The following is a 13331-nucleotide window of genomic DNA, read 5'->3' on the forward strand; positions in this document are numbered from 1 at the left end:
AAAAATAAGAGCTGAACAACCATGTATAATTTTGTATGACTTACTAGTTTGGGTAATTTGAGAGAGAGAAGCTTCATAATAGTGTCTTTAGAAGCAACCCTTTTAAATCTGAACTGCTTTCTTTTACTTCTAAATAGAACACGCATCATACACTATTAAAACATTTAAATCACACAGAGGAACAGACATTTGAAATCTAAAGTGTAACTCATGCTCAAGGGTAGTTTGTGACTGAATGTTGGAAACAATTCCAAGCATAAACCTAACAAATATTTTTAACAATAATTGCAGTCCACATTTTCTCTAAAAATGTTCTCTGCTTTTTGCTCAGCATAAAACATAACATTATTTCTGCATTTGACTAAAACGTATCACACAAACCATTTTTCCATCATGTGTATTTCAGATTCTGAGATAAAACAAAGTAAGCAGCATATGCATAAAATTAATAGATATTTACAAAATCTGGCTGTGCGGCTCATAAAAATTGCAGGGTTTGTTATTTTGGTTAGGTTTGGGTTTTTTTCCATTTCAAGAAACAAAGAGCAAGCATTACTTTTAGTCTTGCATTAGAATAAATATTTGTCAGCTTGGCAACTGTCTTCCATTTTAGATGTTTCCACTACAAACTAAAAGGCATGACTTAAGGTTACCGAAAGAAAAACCTTGATCTTGGAAGGAAGATAAGTAAATTTAATTTTATTTATTTCCAGCTACTTATCTGTTGAAGCCTATTTTTATATACTCTTCCTCATTTTCTATTTCCATCAATCTCATGCAATTAGTGTTATTTTTCAAGTAAATACTTTAGTAGTTATTTCTAAATCATCAAAATAGAATGTGGGGCTATTTTTTGGGTTTTTTTTTAGTATGAGATAGACAATCTTATTTCCAGGGAGTTTTGGTTGGTTGTTTTTCTTAGTCTTGGTTTTGGTTTTGCTTGTTTGCTTTATTTGTTTGCTTGTTTGTTTTGGAGTTTGCCTTTTACTTTTTTTTTTTTTTTTTTTTCTTTTAACACATATCAAGTTATATGAAGGAAAAAAAAAGCAGGTTGCTTACACATTTTTCATTGTTCTTTGAAATTAGTACTGCACACCCATTCTAATTTGGGGTCTTAGTCTGAAAAAAAAATTTATAAGAATAGAGATTGTTATTAATATTCAAAGACTTTATCAGACAGTGATTGATAAAGTTAAAAAAGAAAATACAAGAAAACAAAACCAAAACCAAAACCCCAGAAACCCAGAAAACACCAGTGACTTCCTGGCATCTATTCTTAAACCAAAAAATATACTTTCCTGTAATTTGTAATTTCAGAATTAGATTGCATGGAGCGGCAGCTGGCTTGTTAAAATCATGTATGTTGAATGTTTTGCTGCCCTCACCAGGACACCATATAATTTTGCATTTTATTTGGCAAACTCCTTCTTGAATGGACTGTCATACTCTTTGCAATATATCAGCTATAACAAGCAGTTCAAAGATTTCTGTCACATGATATATGTACAGCTGTATCAGCTTAGACTGATTTTGCAGAAATTAGAAGTCCACCTGATCAAAGACCTGTAAAATATGGAATAAAAAGAAACTTCCTGAAAATGTCTCTAAGGCATATATTTTAAAATCTGGTAATGTAGAATCAAAAAACCCCAGTAATCACTGATCCATTGACTAAAGCTCTAAACATATTAGCAAGCTTCCCTTGTAAAGATTCTTCCTTCTGTGGAAGAGCTGAGATGCAAAACGTCCAGTTTTACCTTCAATGTTTGCATCTCTGATCATTCTCTACGTAGAAAAGATCAGCTTGTTAGCAAAAAAAATGTTCAGCTGGTGGCAGAAGCATGTTTCTAATGAAACCAGAGGAAAAAGTTAATTGTCATTAAGATAAAATTTTAGATAATTTATAACTACAACACTATAATACTTCCCTGTGACAATGAAGGTTGGACGCGATGATCTTGAAGGTCTCTTCCAACCTGGTCTATTCTATTCTATTCTATTCTATTCTATTCTATTCTATTCTATTCTATTCTAATTGTGTTGACATTGAAGTATAAAATATTCTTTGTTGTTGAATGTTACCTGTAGACTTTGGTTCAAGTTCACATATTTTACAAGTTTCAGTGATTTGGGATGCATTATTTCTACTCTAAGAGGGATGATGAATCTGTGTAGTATTTCTAGATCAGTGTATCACCTCCTTTTCAACCCAAAAGTCATCAAGGCAAACATATATTAGCTGCAAATTTATTTTAAAAAGTCCTCACTGAAATCTAGATTATTTCTGTAACAATTATTCTGTTAATTATGACATTTATAACACAATAATATTGAAAATAATACTGCCTTAGAAATAAAAAAAATGCCTCAGTTTGAAATCCAAAAGAGATTATTGTATGCAGATCACTGTCCATTGAGTGATTACATGGAGTTCAACAGTGAATGATAAAACTTATCTCTCCTTGCCTCTTCTTCTCTTCTCTTCTCTTCTCTTCTCTTCTCTTCTCTCTCTTCTCTTCTCTTCTCTTCTCTTCTCTTCTCTTCTCTTCTCTTCTCTTCTCTTTCTCTTCTCTTCTCTTCTCTTCTCTTCTCTTCTCTTCTCTTCTCTTCTCTTCTCTTCTCTTCTCTTCTCTTCTCTTCTCTTCTCTTCTCTTCTCTTCTCTTCTCTTCTCTTCTCTTCTCTTCTCTTCTCTTCTCTTCTTCTCTTCTCTTCTCTTCTCTTCTCTTCTCTTCTCTTCCCTTCCCTTCCCTTCCCTTCCCTTCCCTTCCCTCCTCTCCTCTCCTCTCCTCTCCTCTCCTCTCCTCTCCTCTCCTCTCCTCTCCTCTCCTCTCCTCTCCTCTCCTCTCCTCTCCTCTCCTCTCCTCTCCTCTCCTCTCCTCTCCTCTCCTCTCCTCTCCTCTCCTCTCCTCTCCTCTCCTCTCCTCTCCTCTCCTCTCCTCTCCTCTCCTCTCCTCTCCTCTCCTCTCCTCTCCTCTCCTCTCCTCTCCTCTCCTCTCCTCTCCTCTCCTCTCCTCTCCTCTCCTCTCCTCTCCTCTCCTCTCCTCTCCTCTCCTCTCCTCTCCTCTCCTCTCCTCTCCTCTCCTCTCCTCTCCTCTCCTCTCCTCTCCTCTCCTCTCCTCTCCTCTCCTCTCCTCTCCTCTCCTCTCCTCTCCTCTCCTCTCCTCTCCTCTCCTCTCCTCTCCTCTCCTCTCCTCTCCTCTCCTCTCCTCTCCTCTCCCCTCCCCTCCCCTCCCCTCCCTCCCCTCCCCTCCCCTCTCCTCTCCTCCCCGAACCTCTCCTCTCCGAACCTCTCCTCTCCCCTCCCCTCCCCTCCCCTCTCCGAACCGAACCTCTCCTCTTCAAACCTCTCCTCTCTGAACCGAACCTCTCCTCTCTGAACCTCTCCTCTCCTCTCCTCTCCTCTTCAAGTGACCTTCAGGGTACGCCAGGGATAATATTTGCCCACAAATAATCTAAATGTTCTAATATCAGATGGATCAGCCTTGCAAATTTTTCATCATATTTACTGTCTATGGTATACTAAAAAGAGAAGAATAAATGGAAGACTTTACAATTATTTTTCTGTAACTGCATAGTATAGAAAAAGAAGAGACCAAAGAAAATCAAATTAAATCCTCAGATTCTCTGAACATCTAACTGTATAAAGATAGAACATCTTTTCCATCCAAATATAACTCTGAGAAGCATATATAGCTGAAATTCTAACTTTTTACACTAATATTTTGCTGTCTAAGAATGTTTTCCCAATTGAGGACAACACAGTCATTATCTTAAAAAGAGATAGAAAGAGATTCCATAATGAAGGGCCTGACATTGTCAATCTCATGATCTAGTTCTGACATTTATAGAATCACAGGAGTTGTATAAATTAACTTTGGATGTGATGCATAAACATCATATGAGCAGTAAGATTTAGTTATCATAAAAGAGTTTCAAATCAGCCTAAAGAGTTATTTACTTTCAGCTTTGTGCCTTGTGTTCGAGGGGCATCAATATGCTGTTTAATCCCCAAAAGGAGAGGTTAGATTTTTTCCCCCCCTTCATGTTTCTAATTTGTATTAGTATTGGGCAAAACCCACAGATTTGTGGTTATTTTTCTCTCTCTTGGTCTTTCTTCACTGACTCTATGGGGAAGGAGAACAGACTTTTAATTGTCCTTTCCCCAAGCTGATCTGTCATTTCCACAGTCTGAAATGAAGAAAATTATTGAATAATAAGAATGGTGCTGTTTTTTTCCTTTCACCCCACCCCAGTGTACCTTGCCAGCTGTGGTATGAGAGAACTCTCATTACAGTATGAGTAATTCTGAAAATACAACTGGGATATTGAAAAACACTTGAAGAAGTCTCTCCGCTCCTCACTCCCCTTGCCATCACATTTCCTAACAGCTGGGTAGAATAAAATATTTTGCTTAAAAATTGCAAATGAAACTATAATGAACGTGCTCAAATTAAGCACTTTTAATTCTTTTGGCATGACTGGATTGACTTCAATGGCCACAGGTTGGGAAATTCACTGCCATATATATTAAAAAGAAGCACAAATGTATTGTGCTTTATTTATTGGGGGGGGGGGGTGGTGTGTTTGTTTGTTTCACCCTGTCTGCTTCTTTTCACTTAGGTTTTTCATGTCTGCCTCTGAGGGATATTCTTCTAGTAATAGCATCTGGGCCTCATGGTGAGTTCCACAGGCATTTGCACATTTTTTTTCTTCACTTGCCTCTGGCTCTGGTACCTATTCTCTAAGCTGCTTTTTGATTCCTGCCTTCAGTTATTTTCTTCTGAGTTCTAATTTGAATACAGTGAGAAGTGTGCTTTCTAGATTTATACAAAATATAAATTATTTTATAGATACTTTTTTTTTTTTTTTAGGTGGGGGATGTTTGGGTTTGTTGTTTTGGTTTGTTTTTTTTTCCGCTTGTTTTGAGTTTATTGGGGTATTTTTTTGTTTAACTTACATTTTATATGTTTGGTTTGGTTCATTTGTTTATTTGCTTACCTTTCCCCATAATTCCTTAATATCTGAAACATTGTGACACTGAATATCCTCCAAATGGTACTGGAATGATGTATGCTGATACCTTCTGCTGGACTGCCTAGATTAACATAACATTTAACAGCACAGACTTTCTCTCACTGTGTGTTTTCTTCAGCTATGAAAGGTGATTACAAATACAATAATACTAATTCAAACACTTACATGGTCCATGACTTCCTTGCTGGCAGTGAAACCAGAATGACAGTCAGGATTAATGTCTAGTAAACTTAAAATCTGTGCAGCAAAAATTGACAGATGACATCCCAGATCTGATAAAGAGGCTTCAGACAATTCAGTATTCATTATTATTAAAAAAGCTACTTGTTACCACTGACTTGGACTTTTCGCTTGGTGTTCATGTAGGCATGAAAAAATATGTTCTTTTTTTTAGTTACCTTTGATTAACATCCCTGAAATGTTTCTTATGGTTCATCATTAAAATATTGAGTTCTCCTGGTCCCGTTAACTAGCATAATGAAGGAATTTCTGAGCACATGATGACATAATAAGTGTGTTTGACTCTAATAGTAAAAAGTAAATATACATCCCAGGACAATTTACCCCCATATAATTATCATAATCTTATGTACGAGTAGTAATTCATTTGAGTTTCATTTTGCTTTGCAATTTTTTACTTTAAAAAATGAAAACTATTAAATAGAATAAATCTGTCCATAATGGGGTAGCTGAGTTTAAGCAACATCTTGCCTATTAATAAATCATATGAACTGTATTATAGAGATTTTTACTGCATTTGCATATATGAGAGAATATCTGGAAATTCTACCAAAAATTCCAAACACAAGTTATGCTTCTGAAGGAAGAAGCAAAACTTCTGAAGAAATGCTTCCCATTTCTTATCTGTTGGAGAGAAAAATCAAGTATGGTTTATGTATCATAATTTAGCTACTACAACATCTAATGGTTAGATACTTGGCCACCAAAGTTGTGCCCAGAACCATGAGTAAGATATCCACATGCTTCATATTGTATACAGAGAAAAATATAAAATTACATGGCACATGCATGCAGGGTTTTCAGATTGCAGTTCTGGATTTAGCACCTTGAAGTTTCTGAAACAGGTACATTTGTTCAACATTTTATCTTTCCAAAGTATTGTCTCCAAACCAACTTGGTCAAACAATTCAACATTTTTTAGTTTTATAGGAAAATGTTTCGTTCTATTTTCTCTAAAGGTAAAATTATGTTTGGAAGTGAATGTAAGAAAAAAACAGGAAAGAGAAAGTAAGAGAATGAAGTGAAATGACAGAAAATATGGAATTGTAGAATCACAGAATTACAGGATGCTTTGGGTTGGAAGTGACATTTAAGCATCATTTAGTTTAAGTCCCCTGTGATTCACAGAGATTTCTACAACTGTATAATAGAAGACAATACAATGCAAAGTAATAGAATATGAATTAAAGCTTTTGCTTGTGTAGGAACCTTTTGTGTCTAAAGAAGTATATGGATTTAATTGCCTGATTGTGCACATTTCAAATGCCCCACTTCCAGGGAAGGTTGGCAAATTTGACAGAATCTTCTTGGAGGCCTGAAAAGCACTGGGAGAGCTTGTATCACGTGTATATGGGCTATGCTTGACACTAGAACACTCACACAGGATATATATCATCGAATATATCATATACTGGAAAAGGATATCTTGGGATCTTTATTTTCAGGTACCTTTAGCTCTTGTTTAATATAAGTAGAGATATTTCTGTGGTTAAGACAATTCTTTGACAAGAGTATTTTTTGCTTTACTACTTTATTAGCCTATGAGAAATTTGAGCACAGAATGTTGCTATGCTGAAAACTTAGGTGGTGATAGGAAGTGCACATGTAAATGTGTGGCAGGAAGTGCATGTGCACTCTGCACACACATAATGGCCTGTGGGGACATGCGTGGATGATATGGCAGGACCAGGGCCAGCTGTGCAGGGAGCTGACCCAGCAGTGGGGACTTGAGCAGAAGTCTAGCGGCCAGGGACTTGGCTTTAGGGAGCTCTGGCCTATATCAGAAAGCCCGTGTGTGTTCCACTGCTTGTCATGCCACGTTCCACTGTCTGTGCCCACTGGCAGGGTCCTTACTGGGTGCTGTCCAGCCTGTGAGCTCTAGGCACAGCTTGGAGGCAGAGCTTGGAGCAGAAGAAGGTCTTGCTGAGGCATTAATGGCTGGCAAGGGAAGAGGCTGGTCTCCCGCCTGATCTGGGTCCCGGGCACCAGAGGGCCTCACTTAGAGCCTCCCCAGGGTCCAAGGAGTCTTTCAACGCTCCTTGAAACAGTCTGGCCTTCTGGTGAAGGTCTTACTTTCTCTTGATGCTGCCAAGCATGTGGGTCAGCAAGTGTCTTGGTTACACTCTATTTTCTTACAAGTGTTTCAGTGATGCTTCTACTTTACCAATCATTGCCAGACCTGAAAGGATACTTTGCTAGCAGCACACTGGTCATCAGCTGATATCTCTGGAACATCCTAAACTGTATGAAAATTATTGCAGAAAAAGAAAATATGGCAACCATTGCTGGTAGAAAGGAGGTCACTAGAGCTCTGGGTCATTGTGATATCCCATACTATATTTCTGAGTTTGTGGAAAGAGAAGTTGGAAATGACTATGATTCTCTGAGGAAGCTAGACAATCTTATTGATCATGTGTCTAAAAATAAGAAGCAGTTAGAAGAACAGGTCCTTACAGTTTCATCAGAAGTCCCTAAAAGAATTCAGAATGCCTTAAAGAATGCTGAGGACTCTAAAAAGTCTCTGAGTCAGCTTCTAGAGGACAAAACTCTTTTATTTGAGTCAGTCAGTAGCCACTTGCTGAAAGCTCAGCTGTGGATGGAGGATCTTGATGTACTGATTGGTCAATTAGAAGAGATTGAAGGACTCCTGGACTGTATGAAATGGATTTCATGAATATAAGAGTTAAGTGATAGCATTCAGCAGTATCTGATGACAAACAATGTTCCAGAGGCAGCCAGTACTCTAGCATTCATGGCAGAACTAGGTATTAAACTTCAGGAGCCATCTTGTTCTCATCTTCTAGCTTTGTGAGATCCACTGTTAAATTCTGGCATAAAATTCTTAAGGATAAATTGTCTAGTGACTTTGAAGAGGTAGTAACTCAGCTTCACTGGCCCTTTGTGGGGCCACCACAGTCTCAATTATTTGGTCTTGATGCACCAGCAACTTCTCCAGATATATACAACAATTTGGAGATGTTGTTTTGTCAGCTTCTGAAATTGCAGACCTCAGATGTTAACCAACCTAAAGAGTTGCCAGGAAAGTAGTCTTTACCCCCCATCACCACCCATTATCCTTCTGATACAGATCATGCTGAATTCTCTTCAGAAAAGATTCAAGTACCATTTCAGTGGAAATGAACAAGCCACTGTTTAAAACAAGCCTGAGAACACCTGATCTTGTCTGATTCTCAGAAGCTAAGCAGGGTTGGGCCAGGTTAGTAATTGGATGGGATACTGCCTGGGAATACCAGGTGCTGTAGGCTTCAAAACGTTGTTTTTTTTTTTTTTTTTTTTGGTGGTGAATGGTGCCACATCTAGCTGGAGGGCAGTTACTAGTGGTGTCCCCCAGGGATCAGTGCTGGGCCCCATCCAGTTTAATATCTTCACTGATGATCTGGATCAGGGCATTGAATCAGTCATCTGTAAATTTGCAGATGACATCAAGTTGGGAGCAAGTGTTGATTGATTAGAGGGTCAGAGGGCTCTCCAGAGGGACCTTGACAGGCTGGACAGATGGGCAGAGTCCAATGGCATGAGATTTAATGCATCCAAGTGCCGGGTTCTACACATTGGCCACAACCCCGTGCAGTGCTACAGGCTGGGGACAGAGTGGCTGTGGAGGAGCCAGGCAGAAAGGGACCTGGGGGGTACTGACTGACAGCGGCTGAATACAAGCCATCAGTGTGCCCAGGTGGCTAAGAAGGCCAATGGTATCCTCACCTGTATCAGGAATAGTGTGGCCAGCAGGAGCAGGGAAGTTATTGTGCCCCTGTACTCAACACTGGTTAGGCCACACCTTGAGTCCTGTGCCCAGTTCTGGGCCCCTCAATTTAAGAAAGACATTGAGACTCATGAATGTGTCCAGAGAAGGGCAATGAGGCTGGTGAGAGGCCTTGAGCACAAGCCCTACGAAGAGGGGCTGAGGGAGCTGGGATTGTTTAGCCTGGAGAAGAAGAGGCTCAGGGGAGACCTTATTGATGCCTACAACTACCTGAAGGGTGGTTGTAGCCAGGAGAGGGTTGGTCTCTTTTCCCAGGCAACCAGCACCTGAGCAAGAGGACACAGTCTCAAGCTATACTGGGGAAGTTTAGGCTCGAGGTGAGGAGAAAGTTCTTCACAGAGAGAGTTGTTAGGCATTGGAACGTGCTGCCCAGGGAGGTGGTGAAATCACTATCCCTGGAGGTGTTCAAGAGGGGATTGGATGTGGCACGTGGTGCCGTGGTTTGGTAGTCATGAGGTCTTGAGTGACAGGTTGGATTTGATGATCTTTGAGGTCTTTTCCAACCTTATTGATTCAATGATTCTATGAAATAGCTAACAAATAGGAGGTGCATGTGGTAAAATCAGGCCCATATCCCAAACCATGACTCAGACAAAAGGGTTAAATTGCACTGGATGTCCCTAGTCATGGAAAGGACGACTGAAATTTTGATAATGAAAGGGACAGAGTTACTCAGTTCAGGTGATCACAAATAACATGAACAGTGCTTTTAAAAATAGTGATCAAGGGCCTGTAAAGGCTCATGAAGTATATAAAAGAAGTCTGTGAACTACAGTTGATAAAAACAATCTTCTAATTCAACTGTCAGTAAGTTTAACTTTTAAAAAAAAAAAAGGTGCAGTCGAAATTCTGTACAAGTCTGTGCACTGAATGGTATTGAAAGTCCTTATTGCAGAGGAACACAGATGTGATAATTGTTAGGAGAAATTGACCTAAAAATAAATGAAGATGAAGAAATATTTTTAAGTACTATGGAAATTGTATGAATTTTATTTTTTTTTAAGATTACATCTTTTGTATAGGAGCAGAATAAGGACCATTTTTTGACTTTTCATGAACCTGAGGTGATGATACTGCTTTAACCTCAAAATGGCCAGAAGTTACTAATAGCTTATTCAAGCAGTATAATCCAATGTTAAGAGATATTTGTATTTTACAGTTCATTTACTCCATTAATACTTCTTAAAGCATCTTTTTTACCATAGCTAATGACATCCATTAAACTGAAATCTCAACAATCGGCACGTAAATTATTGAAATCACAAATAATTCTGATATATATTTTTCTCCATCAAATGCTCAATGCTTCAAAAGGAACACATCCGTGATTTTTACCAAGTACTTTAGCAAAATGCAGATAATCAGACTGACAAACCTGCATCCTATTAAAGCTAAAGATAATTAAATGCCTAAAATCTAGTGAGGATCTGGACTGTAAAATCCTCAGAAATATATTATTTCAATAAGGTAAAAATCAACACAAAAAACACTTAATGGAAGTTAACCTAGAAAAACACAGTATTAGTAACAAAACAGCAGAACATTTAATGCTGGATCCAAAGATCAATTCTTATCAAAGCTCAACCTGAATGGAAGCCTATAGTAATAGACTTTCTATCAACTTATTCTAAAGATCACTAAAGATAATTTTTCCAATCTGCTTCAGAACTGAGTTATTCTTACTGGGTATACTCTACTGGCAGCTTACTCAGTTTTTAAAAAAGGCTCTACTGAGCCACATGTGAGAAAATTTGCTATGACTCAGAATGCCTAGGAGGATATATTCTGAGTACTTCTGCCAGCCAAAGCTGTGAGAGTATCCCAGAAGAAAAAATGTAACTACTTTGGTATCAGATGATGATAATTTCGAGGATTTTAAATATTCTGTGAAAAACTGACCACAACATGAACAGAAATTCCAAAATATGCAATTAATATTTATCCTGAAACCAATATGTATCACTCTGAACTGCGGTTAGTTTTCTCAGAAATGTCTCCAATACTCCAGGAAGCAAAAGGGCATACATTGGTATACCAAAGAAGTGCCTGCAAAAGGAATATTTACAAATCTTTAGGAATGCATGGTGTCATTTAAATGGATAAAAATACCTGATTCTTCAGTAAGTACACAGTAACTCTGTGAATTCCTTGAGAAGAGCTCAATGCTCTTAGCTAAAAGTAATAAGGAAATGGAAGAAAAAGTTAAGTGCGAATATCAAATATGTTCCTGCTGTTCTTACTTTTCCCTGACAGTATATCTATGGCTACTGCAATGTGACCTTTGGTTTGATTCTCTTACAGCTTGTATGACAATGTAATCAACAGAAAATCCAACACAACCATCTCAAATAGATGCAATTTACAATTTCTACATGTATACTCTCTCTTAAAAGAGTCCCCTTCATTATTTTTTTTCCAAATATGCCTTCTAATGTAAAAGAATTATCAGACTCAAAATGAATTGTATATAGTAATACCTTGGCTGAACCTTGCTATCACAAAGTAGAAGAATATCTGTAGCCTAGATATGTAGAGATTATTTTTTCAAATGGAAACATATCTTACACAGCACAAGATGACAAAGTATTCAGCCAAGTGCTGCATGTCTGTCATTCTGAAGTTATTTCTCACTTGTTTAGTGCACTAGAGTTATGCAGTCCTCTTAAAGCTGTTGGTGTAACATTAAACAAGCTGAGCTGCTATCAAAAATGAAAAAGAAAAAAATTAAAGTCATACTTTAAAAATTCTCCTCTGTCACAGGAGAAAGAAGAGGAAAACAACTCTAAAGCTTTGATGTGGTTAACATTGGTACACTATCTTGAAGGCTTCCAGAATTTCAGAAATAAACTGAAATTTAACACAGTGGAAAGATGTTCTACTGTTAATGATATTTCACTATTAAAAGTGGTATTTTTCAAAATAATCTCCTTAATAATTGTGCTGGTACAGAAAAGGAATTAAGTTTTTGCATTTTATTTTTAACATCAGTAAGAAACAAAACATTTAGTTAAAGACCTTGCAGAAATTGTACCTCTAGTTTAAAAAACAAGTGATTTTGTCAATCAGCAATTTACTCTGTGTGTGCATCTATGGCATCGCAAGAGGACCATGCCGAATATTTAATAGTCTTACCAGGATCACATAGTTCAAAATTAAACCACATATTGTCAATAAATCACAGTATCACAGTATCACCAAGGTTGGAAGAGACCTCGAGGATCATCGAGTCCCACCTGTCAACACAGACCTCATGACTAGACCATGGCACCAAGTGCCACACCCAATCTCCTCTTGAACACCTCCAGGGATGGTGACTCAACCACCTCCCTGGGCAGCCCATTCCAATGACTAATGACTCTCTCGATGAAGAACTTTCTCCTCACCTCGAGCCTACACTTCCCCTGACACAGCTTGAGACTGTGTCCCCTTGTTCTGGTGCTGGTTGCCTGGAAGCAGAGACCAACCCCTTCCTGGCTACAACCACCTTTCAGGTAGTTGTAGAGGGCAATGAGGTCACCCCTGAGCCTCCTCTTCTCCAGGCTAAATAATGGCTTTAACAAAAACGTTAATACTAGAGACAGATTTTTCTATATATAAAGGTGTCGTGAATGGACAAAAAAAGCCTCAAAGTTGCTCTGAACCAGACAATGAGGCAGAAGCTAGTAGATCTGGTTCTTTAGGTTTGCTTGAACATGTTTTAGAGCCAGAATGAGCCAGGTGGGCGTGCTTTTTGGCCACATTTGGAAAGAAGGCTTTCTAGAGGTTGCAATATCAGGGTTTTATCCCCAGATCTGTGTTGCTACTGGCCATTATTGTCTCAGGTAAGTACCAGCCCAAAGAGCCAGAGCATTTTGTCTTACAATTGTCCACGCTCTGGAAGGAACCACAAGCTTCACTTGGAAGCCAAACTGCGTTTTAGTTTACCCATACAAGACAGCAAAGACCCCTCCCTATTTTTCAGCGTTGTAAAGCCCAGGGAATAGAACGTGCCTTGCCGGGCCAAGAGGCGAAACCCCAGAGGAGTTGAGTCCCCGGGACAGTTTCATTTGACTGGAGCAAGGAGTGAGTGCCACTACAAAAGGATTACAGTTGAGGAACCTCCTCTCTACAAAGCTTTCAGCTACAAATCCTTCGGGAGAAAATCCTGCCTCAGCAGTAAGCTGCGGACACCAACACCACGTGGTTGATGCCATTTTGGTTTGTTTAGATCTTAACGTGTGCCACGAGGTATCAGGATCAGTGAGTAATTACAATATCTGATTTTTGTAAGCA

This window comes from Melanerpes formicivorus, unplaced genomic scaffold (assembly GCF_026170545.1).
Source record: "Melanerpes formicivorus ecotype bairdi unplaced genomic scaffold, bMelFor1.0.p_v2 SCAF_1, whole genome shotgun sequence".
NCBI classification, from domain to species: domain Eukaryota; kingdom Metazoa; phylum Chordata; class Aves; order Piciformes; family Picidae; genus Melanerpes; species Melanerpes formicivorus.